General features: G+C 48.4%; 1 protein-coding gene across 3 annotated transcripts in view; it reads right to left on the reverse strand.

Annotated features, from left to right (window-relative positions):
- The window catches only part of MGAT1 (alpha-1,3-mannosyl-glycoprotein 2-beta-N-acetylglucosaminyltransferase), a 160,073-nt gene extending 140,356 nt beyond the window's left edge, over nucleotides 1-19,717 (reverse strand). For all 3 annotated transcript variants that reach the window (XM_069634822.1, XM_069634820.1, XM_069634817.1), the window contains exon 1: nucleotides 19,645-19,717. The gene's annotated coding sequence lies outside the window, so the exon portion shown is untranslated. The remainder of the gene's footprint in view (nucleotides 1-19,644) is intronic.
- Nucleotides 19,718-21,100: the final 1,383 nt, after the last annotated feature.

The following is a 21,100-nucleotide window of genomic DNA, read 5'->3' on the forward strand; positions in this document are numbered from 1 at the left end:
ATTAGAAGGCAAAAGAAACGTGTAACAGCAGTCTAGACCTCTGACAACAGGCTTGCTTCATTGTAATCCACTATAGAATTTTGCCTTTATAAAGGGAGACTTCAAGAACAGAAGGAAAAAACCTGGAAATCTGTTGGGAATACAGTCTATTCCAAGTCCTCTGCCATACAGGTGAAGGCAGAGGTTTCCATGGAAGAGGAAAGCTGTTCTCCTTACCCACCTTAGAGGAGCATTTGGGGCGACACCGCTGTGGACCAAGGCCCTTCTGCTGCCTGTGCACTGTACCCAGGATCCTACTCACTGGAGGGGAAAGGCCCACTGTTGGCCCATGAATCTTCCTGGAGTGGAAGTGTGACACAAATAACTCTGCTTTTCCCTGGAGACCCTGGACCGAGTTGCCCCATCCATGCAGAAGTCCAGAAGAAGCTCAGAACACGGTTTGCGGCTAGAGACCTCTACGAGATGGTTCGACTTACTCCTAATCACTACAGTGCCTGTGGTGTTGCTTTTGGCACTCTACAAACTTTGAACTGCTTAACTGCTTCTTCAGACTGTCTCCTCACAATGAAGCGCATCGCTGATGCGACTCGCCTGCCAGCTTGCCCCTATGGAAGCACCCAGCTCGTGGGATCCCGATCACCAAAATCAACTCAACAGAAGCAACACCTCGACACGACCCACTAGAAGCCAAGAACTCACATATCAAATGCCAACTTGCCGCAGTGGATGGACACATTTTGCTCCGACCACAGACTTGAACTATTGGGACCCACAGACTTGAACTCCCTGCAGCGCTGACTCAATCCCCAGAGAGCACAGTCTCAAAACCGACTTGACTGTAGAAAGGTGGCATGAAGCCTGGCTCAACGCTGTCGAGCACCCAAGAGAAGTAATAATCTTATCTGCAGTGGTCAAGTTCCTCTGGCTTGCCTTAATGTCCCAAGTGACATAAGGCAAACCGAAACCATCAGCAGCCTGTACATGCAAGAACTCAACCGCAGTTAAAAAGACATCAGGAAACCGCATCCGACCTGGCGCTCCTCAAGGAACTCCGAGCAACCCATAGACACCTCATCAACACAGCCATAGGCTCCTACTATCAGAACACCATAGCAGAAGCCGACAACAAAAGCAGAGTCCTGTTCAAAGTGGTCAAGCATGAGTCGACCTGCTACCTGCCCCTGCCATAGCACACTCATCGAAAAATCCACTGCCATCAACACCATCTTCATCGACAAAATCAGCAAGATTCACCAGAACATAGACACTAGCTCTGCGTCCACAGACCCACCTCACGTCCCTCCTTGTGATATCTCCACACCCTGGAGAACATTCAAGACACTCTCGACAGAGACCCTGGTAGAAACCCAGGCCTTCCTCAAAGCCACATTGTATACAGAGGACATCCTCCCAGCATCTATCCTCAAGACCCTCCTTGCAGAAGCTCGCCTTCCCTACCTGGACATTATCAACAGCTCCCCAACTCGAGGCACCTTCCCATCGACCCTAAAAACAGGACAAAGTCTACCTCCACTAAAGAAACCCACTCTGGATCCTGACAATCTCTGTAACTATCACCCAGTCTTTCCTTTCTAGGTAAGATCATCAAGAAACTGGTAGCTGTACAACTGCAGCAACACATTGACACCAACAATCTCCTCCAATCCTACCAATCCAGGTTCAGACCCAAATACAGCACAGGGACAGCAACCATGCAGGTGGTTGATGTCGCTCTCAACATCCTTGATGACGGCCACCCCTGCCTCCTGGTTCTACTTAACCTTTTGGTCACTTTCGACACACTAAGCGCTTACGGACACCATACATTGGCGTATGGGGATTAGCAACCCTGTCCTACGCTGGTTCAAGTCCTACCTCGCCAACCGCCAGCAGTTAGATGGACTCCTCTAGATCGCCAATGCTACCCGTCACTCGTTGAGTCCCGCAGGGTTCTATCCTCTCCCCAGTGATCTTCAATTTATATATGGGAGATGCAGGGAGCCCTCCTACAGCAAGGAGCCCTCCTAGCCACACACAACATCCACCAATACGCAGACGACAAACAGCAATACCTCAAGAACGACTCAATCAAGGACATCCATAGGCTCAAAACCTGCCTCTCGCTGATCCAGTCTTGGATGTCCAGTGCATATTTGAAGTTCAATCCCTCCAAGATCGAATCCGTACCACTCACCAACAACACCGGACACTCAGACATTCAGACATGAAGACCTGGCTATCAACCATGAACTCATAGGGCTTCACACCCGAGTTCACCTCCTGCGCCAAGTTCTTCGGATTCCACATTGACAAACACCTCTCCTTTCAAGACACACATAGCTAAGAAAACTCAGACAGCTTTGTATCAGCTCTCCCTCTGCGAAAATGCACACCCATCCTCCCTCCGGACAGCTTTGGATCCACTGTTCAAGCACTGGTCCTTTCGCACCTGGATGGGGAAAATGCACTCCTCTAAGGCCTCCTGTCGTCCTCCCTTGTGCCCCTGAGGAGTATTCTACATGCTGCCGCACGTCTCATCAAAGGTCAAGGCAGATACGACCACATCACCCAGACCCTCATCAACCTTCACTGGCTCCCACTGCACGCACAAATCATCTTCAAGTTTTGCTGCATCATCTATATGGTAGTCGCCCTCAAGTCACCCAGCTACCTTGCGGAGCAACTCAGCATCTCCGGCGGATAGAGCACCACCACAAGCCAGAACATGTGCAGACTTGAAATTCACTGCTGCAAAAAGGAAAGGACCAGAAAACAAGCCTTCTCTGACAACGCCCCAAGACTATGGAACCTCCTCCCCGTCAGCATCAGACTCGCCCTCACAATTCAGAAAAGAAATCAAGACCCAGGTCTTCAAGGAATCTCTCCGCCTCAACACCTAGGCCATCACATCGCCCCTCAGGCCATCACATCGCCCCTCGTGCCACATGACTTGCTAGACGCTGCCGCCCCTCTCCTCCCCGCCACCCGGTACAGATGTACCTCTCCTCTGTGCCCCTCTGTATCCGACCCAAAACTGAATAGCTGTTCTGTTTTTACCACTGTAAAGCACTCTGTTATGCATGTGTACTGTTGTATACAGCTGTAAAGCGCTCTGTTATGTATCTATATTGTTGTATACCTCTGTAAAGTGCTCCGTTGCTTATTAAGGAATATTCTGTGCTCAATAAATGCAATAATAATAATAATAATAAAAGGCCCCAATGTTTGTCTTTTTAAAGACGCTTTCAAGTACCTTTGACATGTGATGCTCAAAGCAATTGCCTGCACCCCTATATTCAGCCCGAGTTCCCCCTTTACTCCCAAAATCTGTATTCTATGCATTTCTTTTACAGCAGTGTGTCTATACTGTTTTTAGTTAGTTGCTTGCATTGTAGTTTTTTTTTAATAAAAGTTCCTATTGTAATGAAGGGGATGAGAGTTGCACCAATACTGCCTACAGCCCCACCTGTTCCCAATCATGAACGAAAGTATAAACTGAGAAAGATTCAGTAAGCCGTTAGTAAAACACACATGGTCACGCAGCTGCCATTAAGAGGAGAATAGGTTGTGCGACACCAGTAAAGCGCAAATGAGTTTGCATTCACATAAGTAGGAGGGTATGCAAGGCTGGCGAAGCAAAACATCCCCAGCGTTGCATGGCTCAGTGATCATGTGCAGCTGGGGAAATTAACTGTCAAAGGCAAACAGTGTTTCCCTTTGACAGTTCAGCCAGCCCAGGAGCACTCCCTCAGCTGGAAAAAGCAGCTGAGGGAGTGCTCAGTGTTTCACTGGGCTGACTCCTTGGCTGACTCCTTGGCTCCTCCATAATGGGTGAGGTGGCCAGTGGGTGGACGCCCCCTCACCCATTATGGATGAGCCGGCAGGCTTGGACTGGCCTATAGGGCAATAGAGCGATGACCGTACCAAAAATGCAAAATGCTAGTGAACGCCATGTGGGCCAGTTTGAGGAGTTACTTCATTATGCAGCTAGTAGTTGACCATTGTTGCCGAATAAATATTCTTTAAATATCACCATTTGTTTAAATTTGAACAAAAAACAATCCCTTGGGTACTATTCAAACAGTCTTTGACTAAAGGACTGAATATCCATTTGCAACTGCTGGCCATTTTTTCATTGGTGCCCAAGACCGTTTTATGGTCCAGTCTGACCATGTGAGCTGTCCCTTCCCATTTCCTCCAATCAAAACAAATATTTGTTTATTTTATTTTATTTTTTTTACATCTCATGCTGGGCTCTGGCGTCCCCCCTGGGATGCAGCCGCGCCCCACAGTTTGAAGACCTCTGCCCTAGGCGGTCTCCCAGCTCCCATCAATTGGTACCCCCATCGCCGCCGCCCTCTTGAACCATCTCACCGGGTTATACCTCTTCTCCGTGCACGGCTTAACTCTCAGGGCCACCCACTTAACTACTCCTGGTGTTAAATTATCAGCTTTCCCTCTATGATGTGCAATATTTACCCTTGTCTAAAAGGAGGACTTTAGAGACCATCCTGGAGTCATCTGAAGATCATTGATCTATACTAGAAGTCATTCCTACATAATCAGACGTCATCACGCTGTTAAAGTCATCAGCAAATGTCTCAGAATGGTGGGTGATGATTTGGGGATGAGCTTAGGATGACTTAATAATTATGCCAACATCATCCCCATTTTAGAAAACTTAGTTCCTGATGATTTTAGGATGACATGCTGATCACTTCAAGAGATTGTTAGTTTGTCCCGGATGATTTGGGGATGATTCTGGAATGACCTGCTAATACTTCAAGGGCATCGCCATGAAACATGTTCATGATTTGGGGATGACTTACTGATTACTTCAGAACAGAGTTCATAGGATGATTTGCGGACTAATACCGATTGTCATTCAGCTTTTGCTTAGTTGCACTTGTGCTGAATGACCCCCAATGTGGCAAGGGTAAAGCCTGAGACTATGTTGGGCCAAAGTGGAAGCCAGAGGCCTGAACATAGCATGGACCACCTGGGTCAGAATCCTTTGCCATCCCAGTCAAAAGCAGGCTGCCAGCAACCTCACAATACCCATTGTGGCAAGGGTAAAGCTTGAGACTATGTTGGGCCAAAGTGGAAGCCAGAGGCCTGAACATAGCATGGACCACCTGGGTCAGAATCCTTTGCCATCCCAGTCAAAAGCTGAAACCCAGCACTCTCAGAATCAATACATTTCCATGCGGACTACACCAATATATGCCAGTATTCACATACATTCATTCACACAGTATTCATGTTTGCTTTGTGCTTAGTGCAAATAATGACACTACAAGAAAACATGTCCACCATGGCTCTGCCACACACTCCAGTTGGCTTTGCCTTAGAAAATGTCTATTCACAACAAGAAAACATGTCCAAACTAGATGCACAATGCAGGCGAGTTTAGATGCATAATAAAGCTTAGATTTGCTTTACCCTTGATGCCTAGTGAAAAAAGCCATGCCGTAGTAAGTAAGAAATGGCTTGACTGGCTGCCCTAAATGCCATTTTAGACACATAAGAACACTTATCATGCTTGCTTAGTCATAGAATCCCAGTAAAAATAAATATGTAATGCCACAGCAAAGTATGGCTAGACTGGGTGCCCCAAAATGCCAGTGCAGCCACATAAAAGCACACATCATCCTTTCTAAAAAAAAAATCAACAGCATTTTGTACTGGCATCCATAAGTGATACCCAGTGCATCGTGATTGGGGCTCCAAGATGGCTGACAAGGGGGAGCGCAGCGTGATTGTGGAGCCCTCATCCCCCGTGGCCAAAGACAATAAAGATAGATAAAAAGAGCCTTCCCCAGGCAGGGATTTATCGATGTAGGCTGCAGTGGTGGAGTGCAGCAGCCCGGATCGCTGGGGGGCTTTGGAAGAGGCAGGTGTGTGGCCTTCGTCTCCGTGGTCTCTGAGCTGCGGAGGCACTGTGCCCGATACATGCTGAGCTGGGAGACACACTTGGGAAGAACCACTCAGGGAGACCCGGGGCTACAGAGGGCCGAGTGCGGCTGCGAGGCGGGGTGGCGGAGAGCAGCCGCTTCTGGGTGGCAGACAGCAGAGGAGTCCATCAGGAAGGAGCTGCCTGCGGTATTGGAGGCCCACGAGGGCTGGATTCAGGGAGTGGGAGCTCCCCTGCTGTCGAGCGCCATCAGGAATATCGAAGCGGGACCACGCCAAAGAAGCAGCGTCTCACCAGAGAGATCAGGAGGATCTGGAGGGGCCATACCTGTAGCCCGCTGCTGAGAACTGCGTAGTGGAGAAGAGCACCCTGAGCGAATGTCAAGAGGCAGGAAGGTGGCGACCTTTGGGGGAGAACCATCACAGGTCAGCATGCACCCTGGCCCATGGAAAGAATGCAAGCGGGCAGAGGCTGGCCAGTGATCAGCAGGCAGTGATCACCAGCTTTGAGGAGAGTGACAGTGAGGAGTGGGGGAGCATGGCAGGAGGGGCCCTGCCCAAGCTTTGAAGCCAGCACTGCAGAGAAGACATGGGGAGGCCTGCAGTGTTATAGCTGGGGCGGCTGGAGGCCCATTTTAGGTACATTTTGGATCTGCATATAACGCCTCAACCAGCGCACCCCCATCCAGAAGCACGGAAAGGGAGACAAGGAAGCAAGAGGCGCACCAAGCATAGGAGACAGTGACCGGTGGCGCTCTGGCCTCCCCAGGCCGATCCCGAGGAAGCAGAGGCCGAATAGAGGGCTAAAGAGTCCATCTACATCTGTGGTGGGCAAGGAAGAATAAGGGAATGGCCATTTGGACAGGCTCAGGGCAGAGCGATCCTGGCAGCAGGGTCAGAGGTTCATTTGAAACCCGAGGAGGAGGAGGACAAACAGTGGCTCCAACCCCCCTCCACCATGCACGGTCAAGGGTGGACTCACAAAAACAAGGGGGAAGGACATGCAAGCTGCCCCCAAGTCGGTGAAGAAACCACAAGAGGGCAATCTGCAGAGACAGCGAGGTAACAGCTGGGAGAGATCAGGGGCACGGAGCAGGAGAGGTTTTGGAGGCACTGGCAGGCACTGCAAAAGATTAAGTGGTCACTAAGGAAGTCCTTCGGCAATGCTTTCAGGATTTTGGGGACAAGATAGCGAACACCATTCAATCGCAGTTGAGCATGATGCAAGCGGAACTGTCCCAATCGTTGCAAGAGGTGAAGGGGGACATAACCAAACTAGAGGAGCGGACCAATGCAGCGGAGAGCGCCATACAAGAGGTTGCAGAGGACACAAGAAAGATTAACGAGCTGCTAGCGCAATTAGCAAGGATCACGCAGAACCTTGAGACCCAGAGCGAAGACCTTGAAAACTACTCTAGAAGATCAGATTAAAAGACCTTGCTGAGGGGGTGGCACACAAGGATCTATGCACGATAGTGCAGCAAGTGAGTGTTCGTGGACATGTTGAAGGTGGAAGACTGGTTAGGGATAGAGTTGAACTGCATACACAGAGTGGGGCCAAAGGGGAGAGCCAGAGGCCAGACCCAGAGATGTAGTGGTGGCCTAACACAAGTACGGGGAGAAGGTGCTGGCAGCTGCCAGTTCTGCTACAATGGCTCGGAACTTCAGCTATTCCAGGACATAGCCCAGACCACCCTGGTGAAGCATAGGATAATGGTGTCATACCCCAGGGGAGGTGGCGCGTATGGAATAGATGGAGACTTCGACTCCATTGATTGTTCCATCACGTTGTCCTTACGCTTTGGTTAGCGGTCTAGTGATTTTGCAACATGGCCGCCGCCGAGTGCTTTTTTTTCAGTAGCCCTCGGCGGCCAGCATGTTGCAACGTTCCTGTTTTTTCTCCTGTGTTGTAGGCGCTCAGTTATCATTTCGCTTAGCGGTGATCTGCCCCTTTTGCCTTTTTTCCAGTGCTTTTCCCTGTAGCCCTTCTTTTCTCCCCTATTTTTGCCTCCGGGTCTTTCCAGCCGCGTCTTTCCTTCTGCCACATGTTATACGTGATTCCTTCCGCTGCACTCCTTCCTTTATTGGCTCGCTCACCATTCCTGAGCCGGGTTCTGCTCCGCTCCATCCATTCATTCATTCATTCTTCTCCGCTGCCCTTGTGTTTCTTCTCATTCTATTTTCCTTCTGGGTTCCCGTTTCGTTTCTATTGGTTACATCTCCATTATGCAGTTTTATCCTTCTACCTCGACATTGCCTGTGTTTGTTCCCGGAACATCCCTCCAGCCACTCAGGATTCTCGCAGCACTGGCAGCACATTGCCGCAGATTACGAAATAACTTTGGGGTTTTTTATGCCTTGTGGCTTTTTCCCCACAGAATTTGGCTGCTCCGGAAGAGAGGTCACTGGACCGCCAAGAACTTGTGGTCACAGTGGCTTCCTCTCGAGGCTGGCCGTATCTTCATAAAAAAAAAGGAGTTACCAGTTAGAAGACGGAAGAAGCAAGTGGATTCTTCATCGGTGTCCTCAGGTGAGGAGGAAGGGGTGGAAAGGGAGCCTTTACTCTCTAAGGTAGAGGAGGACATTTCAGACCAGTGTGACAGATGGGCCCTAATGCACCCTAATGCGGGCAGACATATGTTATATATGGACCTTAACCTTTGGACTACTGTTTGAATGGGAAGGGAAATAGCATCAGGTCCCCACTTGCAAGGAAGGTACGAGGTTCCTGAAGATTGAGGATGAAGGGTCACCAAGGCAAGAACAAAGGCCGGCGGGAGAACTGCCCAAGAGGAAAATGTGGGAGTGGACAAAGTTTTTGACAAGGGGCTCAAAAAAACAGGGCCTAAGGGGCCCAGGTTAAACCCACCGACAAGGGGGCAGGAGTGGAAGGTGCCCACACTGCCATCGATACAGGAGTGCCACGCTGAGGGAAAAGGGGGGTTAGAGGAAGGTATGTTGTAGCCCGCCTGGGGGAGGTAGTTAGGGTAAAGGTACCGGGGGAGGTGGGTGTTACAGGATGGTTTATCTACATGGGTCAAGGGCAGACGTCTTCAAACTGTGGGGCGCACAGTTGTATTCAGCAACAATGGTCAAAACTACTAGCTGCATAGTGAAGTAACTCCTCAAACTGGCCCACATTGGCCAAAAAAGTGGCCCATTTTTACTGGCCTACACTAGCATTTTGCATTTTTGGTACGGTCATCTCCTTATTGCCCTATAGGCCAGTCCAAGCCTGCCGGCTCATCCATAACGGGTGAGGGGCGTCCACCCACTGGACACCTCACCCATTATGGAGGAGCCGAGGAGCCAGCCCAGTGAAACACTGAGCACTCCCTCAGCTGCTTTTTCCAGCTGAGGGAGTGCTACTGGGCTGGCTGAACTGTCAAAGGGAAACTCTGTTTGCCTTTGACAGTTTATTTCCCCAGCCGCACATGATCACTGAGCTATGCAACGCTGGGAGTGTTTTTTTGATTCGCCAGCCTTACATAGCTCATTGGAAATGCTGGCTGGGGCACTGCATGTATGTATGTATGTGCGAGGGGGTGCTCCTGCGCCTCCTCGCACATACGGGCAGAGCAACCTGGAGCGGGGCATTTTAGCAACCACGCAAGGTACGTTTATGGCAATTTATTTTTTATTTAAATGTGTATGGATGTGTGTATACTTGTGTTATGGGACTGTGGTGGGAGCAGGATGGGCGGCAGCACTGGGATAGTAGTGGGAGTAGGGGGGGGAGAGCCCAGGGTCTGTACTGGGAGTAGGGTGCGGTGACGGCACGCACATGTTCATAGCGATTTCTACATACTGTCCATCTGGCACTTTTGGGTGAGGGGCCCGGTCTGCCCAAACTTTGCTCAGGGGGGGCCCAGGCCAAAAAAGTTTGAAGACCACTGGTCTAGGGGGACCCACACAGGTTTACTCTGGATTGTTACAAGGGCTCAATTCCATAGATGGATGGTCAGGTGGGAGCTAGAGGCTGGTTGAGCCCGCCCAGAGATGGGGGGAGTATGCAGACAGCAGCCACTCAGTGGGAGCCGCATGGTAAGACGACCATGGGAAAGAGGGAAGTGCTTCAGGTGACCTTACTAACCATCAGGGGGCTTAATTCCCTGGCTAAGAGAAGGAAGGTGGAACAGTACCTGGGGTGGGGGAAGCCGGGAATTGTAGTCCTCCAAGAGGCACACATTCATGGCCGAGATAGGCATAAGCTGAAAATCAAGGGGTACCGCCATCTGTGCCAATCCAACGCCCCAGGAAAGACAGGGGTGGGTGTGTTAATTGCTATTCGGGATATCCCAAGCTTCCAGATCATAGCTACAGAGAGGGACACAGAGGGTAGGCATCTGGCGGTCTCTTTCCAATGGGAGAGGGGGACATACACAGTGGCAGGAATCTACACCCCCAATACAGGGCATGATGGGTTCGTGCGACACTGACCAAATTGGAGACTTTTTCCAAAGGGTAGATAATATTGGTAGCCGACTTTAATATGGCGTGGGAGAGAATACAGGAGCACAAGGGTGTCCCACAACCAGGGTGCACCATCTGCCTGCTTGAAGGAACACATGGCCAAATTGGCATTGGTAGATGGCTGGAGGGAACTGAGGGAGGGGCGGCTACACATTTTATCACCACGTTCATAGATTCTTCTCAAGCATAGATTACACCTGGATTTCAAGGCCACTATTGGGTAGGGTCGCAGGGATTGAGCTAGGAGTGATCGCCCTGTCAGACCATGCGCCCATAACGATTACCTTAAATATAGGGCCGAACGAACCAGGTCTATGGCGGTGGAAGTTCCCTAGCCACATCCTTAAGGATGGAGTCCTATGTGAGGATATAAGGAATACATTTTTGGATTACTTTGCACTTAACGCAACAGAAGGTGTATGCGACCAGGTGGTGTGGGACTCATTTAAGGCTACACTGAGGAGGGAGCTCATTCCGATGAAGTGCCAGAGGTACAAACAACTAGGTCTCTTACAGGAGGAATTGGAAGCAAAACTTAAATAATGGCTGAATTGGCAAATAATACAGGGAGTACGCTGCAAAGGGAATATCGGCTGATTAGGGGGTAATTCGATGTTTTGCAGACTAGAGCTGCAGAGCGTTAAATGCTCTACCTCCAACAGAGGTATTATGTCAAAGCCAATAAGGCGGATCGCGTGTTAGTGAGGTTGATTAGGAAAAAAGAATTGTGGAGGACAATCCGTAAAATAAAGACAGGGGCGCGAGGCAAGAAAGCACTGCTCTACCTGACATAATTTCAGTGTTCACTGAATAATATTCCTCCCTGTACACATCAGATTCCCCTGAGGAGGGAGCCCAAAGGGAATACCTGTCCTGGTGCCCTCTCACTAAGATCACTCCTCAAGGACAGGAAGCACTTGAGGGAGACATATTAGTAAGGGTGGCTATAGCTGCCTTGCCTTCAGGAAAGGCCAGGGCGGCTTCTCAGCTGGTTTCTACAAAATCTTTAGACACCGATGCTGCGCTTAGTCAAGCCGTTCAACTCTTTTGGTGGGGCAGGGTGTATCACCCCGACAATGTAAGAAGCCAGGGTTGTGCTTCTCCCAAAGCCGGGTAATGATGTCACTATGCGGTTCGTAACGGCCGATTGCCCTTATTAATCACAAAGATCTAGACCAAGTTTCTGGCGTCACGCCTGGATACGCTCCTCCCCAAATGTATTGATCCTGACCAGTCGGGATTTATTAGGCATAGCCAGACCTCAGATAACAGTCTGTGATCTGATTGAAAAAGTAAATAAATCTAGAACCCCTGCACTTCTAACGTTTGATGGCGAGAAGGCATTCGACCAGGTCGAATGGCCATTCCTCTTCCAAACCATGGAGGTTATGGGATTCGGTTCTAAATTCCTTTCAATGGTAAGAGCTAACTACTGAACTCCCTCCCTCCTTGTGCCTGGCAATCAATGGGCAACTTTCCCAGATGACCAAGGTCTCACGACGCACTAAGCAGGGTTGCCCGCTCTCGCCGCTCTTAAACACCATCCACCTGGAGGCGCTCTTGGACATGTAAGGAACTCATAGTGGCAACCGTAAAGACAGACGCAAGAAATCACAGTTCAAGGGTATTTATTAAACTGTATAAATGGGTGAGAAAAACACCTAATCTAAGATGGGAGCAAACTACGACCATCAAATAATAATAAGGCAGTCCTAGTGGCTTCTTGTCAAATAAAAAAGGCCCATACTAAAAAACCTATTGTCAATCCTCATCACTAAGTTACATAATAGTGTGGGATAATGTTCATCAGAAAAGAAAGAAGTGGTCTCAAAATGATAAATCAGGATGGTATGGCTGGGGTCCCTCTTCCCCACGTTTTTCCCCACAGGACAAGGCGGGACTCCTGACCACCGCACACTCCTGGGCCTCGCTAGCATGAGGTTACAGTTAGTTTCCAAAATATCAGGTATGGCTGGGGTCCCTCTTCCCCACATTTCTCGCCACAGGACAAGGCGGGACTCCTGACCACCGCACACTCCTGGGCCTCGCTAGCATGAGGTTACAGTTAGTTTCCAAAATATCAGGGCAAGTCTCTTTCACACATAGTCTCTTGCTTCAGAGGGCCTGGTGTGTTGCAATCAAAAAAAAGAAATTGTTCCCTCAATAAATCTTCATGGGGCGATTACTCTTCGCCTCAGGATCCCCCTCTGCCGGGCTCCGATCCCTCATACAACGGGAGTCTACCTGCGTCGGGTTCACCATCGCTTTCATTCACAATGTACCATTCAAGAGTCTCAATCTCCTTTAATACAACTATTCAGTGGACAACCCTCAGCCGGCATCACCGTTATCGACACAATGTTCACCGGTGTATTACTGTTCACTCCAATTCGCAGGAATCCCTCAGCCGGGTTCATTTTTGCCAAAATACACAGTTCACTTCGCTTTCTCACAATGCGGGATTCACTTCCCTTTGCGCCGCTTCTTGTCAACGTGTCAAGAGACTTTCGATTGTACAAGGGGTTTGACCACTCTGACTCCTCACGCCGGCATCTCCCAGGGCCTCCTGGTACTTGTAGTTTCAACAAAGGGGACCAGAGTCCTTCGAATCAGAGCCCATGTGGCGCCTGACCACTCTGCAGCTAGTCCTTCACTGGACTTTCTTTAAGGCTTTCACACACAAGTTCTTTGCTCAAAAGTTCATACAATGTTGCCGTTCGCAACCTTGGGCTCAACACAGTCCGGTTTTCTATAAGCTCTCTCTCCAACTCACTGGCTGTGCTGAACACATTGGCGTTTCTTGCCTCTGGAATCAAGGATGGTACCACGGTAGCAAGCGAGTCTCCCCGCCTTGGTGATCAGCATGGGAGGGCCCTGGGCACCGTTGACATCTGATACACCACACACCAGCTGGACTCCACAGTCTTATGATTTCTCTTTCGGAGGCTTTGCGGGCATGAGTTGAAAAGGGCAAGGAAAATTCCTTTCTCGTTGTCCTTTCAGGTCTAGCCACCTTTCTCCTCCGTTGAACTGCTGGTCCGGAATAGCTGCTTCCTCCTGCGTTCGGCCTTGCTCGAAGTGTGCTTTCGTGCTCTGCCTTTTGTAAGGGCTGTCAGGTGTGCATAGTTATTATCAATTGCCAGACTCTGCCTGACCCTGGTGTTGGGACATGTCAGGTAAACGGCTCAGGTGTTAGTCCATTGCGTGTCCCGGTGTAGGGAAGTGTTTGTGTTGGAAAGGGAGTGGGTAGAGCTACTACATATCCTACAGGGTAGGATGGGGAACAGGTGTTAATGGGAAGGGGGTACCGCATCTCAAACTTCGGTGTCCCACTTCCACTCTCCAAAGACCCGCCATCCAGGTAATCCTCCACCACTGGTCCACCCCAAGGAACTGGGTCCAATAACGATGGCTGTTTCCTGGCCACCTGAAAGACAGATCTCCGGGGACTAGCGGGTGAGACACCTTCAAGTTTTTCGCAGACAGCATTAGGGCCTCCCGGGATATTAGGGGAATTCCCTTTGCGGGTGAGGAGCATAGAATCGCAGATTGCGGATGACATGCCCCGCTTGATCACAGAACCAGAAACCTCATTCCTTGGGACCTTGCGGGAAATTCTTCTCTTTGGGGAGATGGCAGGATTAAAAATAAAATACCCACAAGTCAGAGTTATTAAACTTAACCGTCTCCTCAGAAAAGGTTCAGGAATTGTGGGGCATAGTACCATATAGATGGGCAAAAACCTGCATTAGATATTTGTGGGTCTAGATTACTGATTCTCCGAGTGCACTTTACCGTGATACCTATCCGGCGCGACAAAGCTGCAGCGGCTACCAGCGAAATGGGTGCCCCAGTGCTCCAGATAAGATTTTGAGGTGGGAGCATTTTACTCCCTATTTTTAAACTGAGAGTAAATGTTATTTCAAGAGGAGTATAAAATTACTTCTCCTTTGCAAGTGGGTAAAATGTATGTTGACATCCAGCCGACATGTGCAAAAACTGTATTCAAATCATTACCATGCGGCAGCTTTCTGCATTATAACAGAATCCACCTTTCAATATTTCTCTAAGGTCTGGTCATTTGATCTCTCCTGTATATATTTAAATGTTGAAAACACAAACACCTAGTCAATTACATAGTAAAGCAAACATGAATTGTATTGTGTGAGGTTAGATAGCAGAATTGTCTTTTGATGTTTAATGAAAGTCCTAATTTCCTGGAGCTATTACTAACCAAAGGTATGCCAATGTTGTGATACAACAGTGCAGAGAGGCAAGGACTCCATGCTAAATTGTATACCTAATCTCATGGTCAAATGGTTATTTATATAGCGCTTTTAGCAAAGCGCTGCAATAGAACATATTTATCACAATTGTCACCAAACCGAAGTTGGTACTCATTTATCGACCTCGAAAGGCTGAGTTGGCCTTGCTGGGATTCGAACCTGCAATCTACAGATCATGCACAGATGGCAGCAACTAGCACTGGACTGGCTGAGCTATCTTATTGGCTAACATCCTTCACAGGTCGGTAAACTGAGTATTGCTGAGATATAATAATCACAGTGCCTAGATGTTGGACAAACCATAAAGTTAAATACCCATCTAGATTATCACAGGGACAGGTTTTGCTGAGTTTCTATTTCAATTACAAATGTAACTTTCATTTGTTTGTTTTTAAACAGCGTTTGCAATTCGGGGAGAGGCAGGTTTTGGGTGTTTTAATTGTACTCCTGAAGATTTAAGAGGCTGTTACACCTGTGATTGGAGTAATGACAATCACTTACCCTTGTGCAAAGCCTATGCTGCCAATGACCATTTATAATAGTGTACCCCCATTGACTGCAAGGTTGAATGAATGTAAACTAGACCATGCATGCTCATTTTACACGTTGTTTTTATAATTAATAAGTGTAAACATGATCTGCCTTTGCATCATTATGCGCACAGCACAGGAACTGTGAAAAATACAATTGTGAATTACTGGTTTGCTTTCAGTGGAAAAAAAGCATAATTTGTTACACAAGCTGATTTCTCAATTGTAACTTATTTTTCGACCTTATTAATTATACAATCCTAAAATACAAGGAAAATAAATATGCACAGTGCTTCAGTTTTCTCCATGAGCTTCTACACCCAACACAGCAGAAGCTGAATGGAAAGACCCTTCTTTCACAGTGTGCAGTTTCTAGAGAAATTAATTCTGTTTCAGAGGCTCAGAAGCGTTCTGGTTTCTGCCAAGTAACCTGACCTTTGCACTGCCCTCTGCTCTAAACTTGTGCGTAAATGTACACAGGAAAATAATAAATCTGTGGTATTTACAAGATTTCCATGCGTAAAAAGGCCTGGTGCAAACCTTATCTGGATCCTGAGGTGCCCTTTTTTTTTTAAAATATTTTTATTGGTTTCATAACAAGAAATAAACAAAGAGTGCAGAAAAGCATAATTGGCAATTGATTAAGCATATCAAGAAAACAACCCAAAACCCCACCCCACCCTCTCCCAGTCTTCCCCCCACCCCCTCCAAGACCACGGTTAGTTCACTGTTCCTCTCTAGTTCGTGCCCGTATCCGGGCAACTCTCTCCACTCCGCTCCATATCATCCGCCTCAGGGTGGAGCAAGGGCACCTTCAGGGCCACCCAGCGGTGTAATTCCTCGCTGGAATCCAGTCTTTGCACATGAATAACCATTTCTCATGCTGCGGTTTCCTGGATCCTGGGGTGCCCTTATCAATATCCTGGATGGGGTGGATAAATGCCCTTAAAATTGTCATTTTGCCAAAAATACTGTACTATTTGCCAGTGGGGGTTCCCCAAGGTTTCTTCAGGATCCTTCAAAAACATGTGGGGTCATTTATTTGGAACCGCAAGAGACCCAGGGTAGCTATGCAGATGATAATGTCTACCAGAAGCAAGGGAGGACTGGGAGCACCAAACCTCCGCCTCCATTTCCTTGTGGCTCAAACCTGAGTGATCCGTGATTGGTTCTGGGGCGATCGCGCGAAGGTCTGGTGTCGAATGGACAAAGCGGTGGTGGGCTTGCCGCTGGACGAGGTGCTGTGGCGACCCAAGGGGGATAGACCTGCAAACATGTACCATAGCAGGATAGGGGCCCAGGTGGGCGACTCATGGGATGAGCTCAAGCGGATGGTGAACTTGACCACCTTCCCCTCCCTGTTCACGGCACTGTTTAGAAATCCCCCAGTTCTAGCTGGGTATGAAAAGGGGTGCCTTAAATAGGTGGGAGGCGGCATGATGCCGCAAACTACGTGACATATTCTCGGGTCAGGATATTAAATCCTTTGCACAGTGCAAGCAGAAATTTGGGGCTAAATGTGGGTGGGTGGGGTTATTGCTACTCTCAATTGAGGCACTGGCTTACAAACCTAATGGTCAGGTCAGCAGCCACCAGGGATCTCACTCCCTTTGAACGGTCCGTAACGACGGACATGGGGGTCAGGGTAGGAGCTTTATATGGGATTATAGGAGATGGGGCAAGGAGCCGAGCAAGGAGCCAGGCATGGCACTATATGGATCAGTGGGAAACTGCAGTCGGGCAGCCGTTGGAGGGGGAACTTTGGACTCAGTTATGGGCAGATATTTCCCCCACCCTCAAAGTTCACGCGGGCCATCCAGATTCAGAAGATGTGGGTTAAGATAATGGTCCAATGGATTCTCACCACAGAAAAAAAACTACATACATTTTACCGAACTGCGTCAGCGCTCTGCTGGAGGATGTTGGGAACTGTGATTGTAGAAGCATACCTAGTGGGAATGCCCAGTCATACAGCCTTATTGGGACATGGTTCGTGCAGCAATTAATAGTATTTTTGTGAGTCAGATGCCGGATAACATAGGGATGGCCATCCTGGGAATGGGGGAGCTTCTGGAAAATCTACCCTCGAAAGCTCAAAGAAAGACACACGCCATCCTGATTGTGGCAGCAAACAAATGGAAACAAAAAGCTGCCCCCACAGAACACAAATGGGTTAGTACAATCTGGAACTTTGTGGCACTGGATTGGGTGACCTATTCGATTCAAGGGGATCACCAAAGGTTTCTCTCGAACTGGGACACTGTCCTCAATCACCTGCAGTGGGCCGCATGGTGCCTGAGAAAAATTAGATTGCTGGTGCGAATACTCGCTCCACTTGGGGAGGACACCTTCACAGGAAACTGGGAGGAGATATAGCTGACGTGTCTAGGGGAGGCTAGGACTATGGGGGGGGGGGGGTTCGCAAATGGTGCAAGGGCCCCACACCGGCTGGTTAGAGAGCTTGCCTCTCACAGAAACTTGGAACCGGGAGCGGACCCTGGGGGAGGGGGGTGGTGTCAACAGCACAGGGTGCATTGTTGGTGGTTACAAGTGTTTGGGTTAAGGGGTTAGCAGGTGGGGGGAAAGAAGGGACAGGGAGGGGTTACCTGTGTTCTAACTGTTGAAAATGCCAAAAAAATACATTTAAAAAAAGAAAAGTGCATTGTTACTGTGCTGCGCTCACCAGCCAAAATCAGCTCCATGGCCCAGCAAACACACGCACCCACACATTCTTTGATTCAACATTCACTCGCTTATTCACACACAGCAATCACTCACTCACTGCATGAGAAGTGATCTTCCATACATTTTATATCCCCCTGCACCTGTTCCAAATAGGCACAGTGAAATGTTTTTACCCTGCACTTCGAAAAGTGCACCTCTTTTGCAAATCAGGATTTACTTGAAAATGGCCAGAACACCCTTTCCACCCTCTGCCTTGCGCAGTTATGCATCTGGTGGGAAAAGGGCACCTCAATGTGCACAACTTTGATGCACACATTTAAAAGTCCTTTGTGAACGGTACACCACCTTTTTGGCGCAAGTGAAGTGAATGAGCATGGATTTGGGTTGTTTTACTGTGACAGAAAAACTTGCGGCAGAAAAGACCATAGCAGTTTTGACCAAAAATGTTTTTTCCATCAGGGTAAAACAACCGAAAATAAATACATGACCCTCCCACCCCCACTTACTTACCTTGCAATGGCACACTTCGCTGTGTGCGTCGACTTGCTGTGTCCCTGCAACGCCAGTTGCGGTAACCGGCGGTGCAGGGTCCTTTCTTGTTTTTTTTTTTTAAAAACTTTATGGGAACGGATGCAGGGGTCACCCCAGCAACCCACACTGACAGTATAGTGAACAAGGGTGCAGGGGACACCCCCGTAGCCCTTGCCACCGAATGGTGGATTTAGTCCAACTTTTCAGCAATTTGGAATTTTCAAACGGCCGAAATTCAGCCAAATCTCGCATTCGGGATTTTAAATGCGGTCTTTTTGGGTCTTTCCAATGAGCATCCCATCAGTTGCACCAAACACGTTTTAAAAATCCTTTCACAGAGTCTGGCTCGAGGTGTCAGAAGCGAATTAGGAATGGGAAAGGACACACAAGTAGGAAAGGGTGCATGGGGTTATTACTGTTTCTGCAGTAATTAATCCCAGATTTGCTCATGAGCAGGCATTGTGTTAAATACCATTATCTCCAGAGCACATACTGTGACTGGAATCATTGGCCCAAGAGGACATACTGCGCATGCCATCATTGTTGCAGAGCAGGTATTGGTATCCCACATCTGGTACTGTGTCTGTAATTATTTGCCCCCCCCCCTGGCAGGTATTGTCAGATGTAGCTGATGAGCAGGTACGTACTGTATCAGAAGTCATTAGCTCCAGAGCAGATGTTGTGTCTGCAATCATTCGCTTTGCTAGACCAAGAGAAAGTATCGGATCTTCAGCCATTAGAACTGGGTAATCATTACTTTTAGAGTAGGCACTGGAACTGGAGACAGTACGCGTGTGCAATCATTAGCCAGCGCAGGTATTATCGAATTATATATAGTCACTTACCCCAGAACACGGTCTGTGTAGTAGCTGCGCAGCAGTTACTGTGTCTGCGAGCATTAGAGCCTGAACTGTACCGTAAATGAGGAGCTTGGGAGCACCTACTGTGTCTACGATACCAACAACAACAGACTGCCTTGGGCAATTTCAAAACCAGATGTTTAGAAAGTCACGTACTTACAATTTTTTATTTCAACATGTGATGATTAAAATACAATGAATTACAGCTTCAGCTGCAGCCTCTTACTTCAACGTGTATTTCCAGAGGTTGCAAAAGGGATCCTCTTTACCAATAGAACAACAAAGGGGTGGATATGGCCTGAGTTAATGGATCCTAAAAGAAATGCATATAAAATGAATTATAAGGGCTGGATCTGATCCACTCACCTGATGCTGCCTGGAAACTGAAAAAGAGCGTTTGGTAAACCAGGACCTTATGTTGCTTTCATTACCAACCCACAATTAAAGTCCGTATGAGTCCCGATAGCATTGTGTGTTTGTTTAAATGTTTGCCGACATTTTTTAAAATGCCTTTAATGTGTTAAAACGTATGAACGTTTTCCACGTAAAACGTCGTCTACGTGGTTAGGAAGAGAATCATGGAGGAAGGGGGATTACATGCCATGCACGGGCTGGCATATTTAGGTGCCTGTGGGTTTCATTTTCCTATTTTGATTCATGGCAACGGCCGCAGACGGGACCTACTAGCACGGCCCCGATTCGGGGTGAGGAATACATCACCGCCATCTCAGAAACAGTAAAAGGAATATCTATTCAAGACCCGTCTTGAAATAAATACATAAACTCTGAATATCTATCTCAATATTAAGTTGTAGCAATCATAAGTATTTCCTACAAATAGCATGGTGGTTTTCTAATTTTATGTACAATACATTATAGTTATATAATAATGTGCTTTGATGTATTACTTTACCATACATGCCAATATACCAACGCAGTTTTGAGAGAGAAAATCGGGAGACGTAGTTCTCCCCAATAGGAATGTATTGGGGCTGGAACTATCTTAAGTGGGAGAACGTGAAAAAAAGCAATATTTCTCACTGAAAAGTCGTGAATCTCCCGCCTAAATCGGGAGGGTTGGCATGTATGCTTTACTCGTATTTCTTATTAATTTGTTTACACCTCACTGTAGATAAATGCAGCCCCTCTCACCAAACATAGTAAATCCGCTTCAGCTTCGTCCCTCTCTGGAGCGGCGGGAAGGTCAGTGACAGTGAGGAACGTGGGCGGCCAAGGAGGGGCGGTGACTGCGCCCCGTTACAACAGTGGGGCGAGCTCATGCAACATGGAAGAGACACCACTCGCAGCGGGAGAAGCCGCAACTGGAGAGTGGCAGTGGCAGGCCCAGCCCCCCCCCGTGGAGCCTATTATTGTCTCGCATGCCCAGCACGCAGGTGTAACACAGTGGGTTGCACCCTACTCTCAATCTTAAGAAATTGAAGAGATTCTCTACTTGATATCAAGCAAATAATATACTCACAAGTGGTGCCCGCTTACCCAATTTTTAGGAGTGCTGGCCTATCCAGCCAGGAGTCGGAGCAACAGCTAGAAGTGGAGGGCAAAGGAGGCCTTGAGTGCACCCACAAGACAGTGGAGGCGTAGTCAGAGTCTGAGGGGGACTGTAAGGCATACCCAGACTCGGGCAAGTGCATAGACTGTTGCGCTGTTGCGGAGGACAGTGCGGGTGGCTCTGAGGAGGGGGCACCGCGGGACCCAAGGAAAAGGAGTGAAGCAGGAGAAATAGGCCCCCCCCCACAGGTCTTCATGGAGAGCAGTGAAGTGGGAGTTAGCTGGTGGACCACAACAATCCGATCAAAGGGAG

Source organism: Ambystoma mexicanum, chromosome 13, assembly GCF_040938575.1.
Source record: "Ambystoma mexicanum isolate Mex_15411 chromosome 13, UKY_AmexF1_1, whole genome shotgun sequence".
NCBI classification, from domain to species: Eukaryota; Metazoa; Chordata; class Amphibia; order Caudata; family Ambystomatidae; genus Ambystoma; species Ambystoma mexicanum.